The sequence below is a fragment of the Temnothorax curvispinosus genome, unplaced genomic scaffold (genome assembly GCF_003070985.1).
Source record: "Temnothorax curvispinosus isolate PA1 unplaced genomic scaffold, ASM307098v1 QBEX01016001.1, whole genome shotgun sequence".
NCBI lineage: Eukaryota > Metazoa > Arthropoda > Insecta > Hymenoptera > Formicidae > Temnothorax > Temnothorax curvispinosus.
The window spans coordinates 101,838-102,743 of NW_020225781.1; the positions used below are offsets into that span (position 1 = coordinate 101,838).

The following is a 906-nucleotide window of genomic DNA, read 5'->3' on the forward strand; positions in this document are numbered from 1 at the left end:
CGGATCGCGTCTATCGCGCACTATCGCGCGAAGGAGAATAACAACACATGGAGCGGCGCGCGGCGGCGTGACGCGGCGCGGCGGCCGGGCCGGCCGGCGCGCGAACATAAACAAAGTAACCTTGAAAACAGCGCGGTGACGGCCTGGCCGTGAGCCATCCAAACACCTTGTAACATACCAGTCGCGTCGTCACCGGTTTAATTTCGACATTTTGTAATATCTCGATCAATCGCGCGTCCCGACAACTGTCCGCTCGGGAGGAAGAACAGCGCGGATTTGCGTCTCGTCACGAGAATGAAATCGAGGCATGCGTGCGCGCATATATGAAAGAATACGTGTTCGTGTATACATGTACGCACGTGTTGCTATGCGTACGCGATTGTGCGAAAAACAAGTGTCGGGTGCAATGTAAAAATCAGTTCGCCGCCACCGTCGCGAAATATCGTAACAAAATACGTCGGGTGTCAGACACAACGTCGGATTGGTAGTGAGTGGTTATTCGCTCGCGAGAGGAACGAGCGCGTTTTGGATGCTCCTGTCGCGACCGCGTTCCGAGGGATGATAGCGCTACGACGCAGCGAGAGAGAGAAAGAATGAGGGGACGAGAGCCTGCGAGAGCCTATGCACTTGCAACCTTGCCGCGTGAACGGCACAAAGTTAACGATGTAAGTTATCGCGAAATAATCGGCGCATTAGGAAGTAAGCCGAATATTTTGTTCCTTGCGTCTCCAAGTGATAAACGGGCTCTATAACGTTTATCCCCGAGAAACGAGAGTTTATCTTCGCCTTGATGCCCTTGATTGAGAAAATATTTGCGTAAATTAGTGTTTATTACTCATACTATTATTCATTTCGAAAAGAATAATATCGCGCGATAAACTCAGAATTACGATTTTACAAAACGAG

The 906-nt window shown here is 50.3% G+C and overlaps 2 protein-coding genes across 3 annotated transcripts in view; one reads left to right on the forward strand and one right to left on the reverse strand.

The window, feature by feature from the left end:
* LOC112466214 overlaps nucleotides 1–906 on the reverse strand; it is a 120,645-nt gene that overhangs the window by 75,334 nt on the left and 44,405 nt on the right. The window lies entirely within an intron of this gene.
* Nucleotides 1–906, forward strand: part of LOC112466215 — a 110,770-nt gene that overhangs the window by 55,603 nt on the left and 54,261 nt on the right. The gene's annotated exons all lie outside the window — the stretch shown is intronic.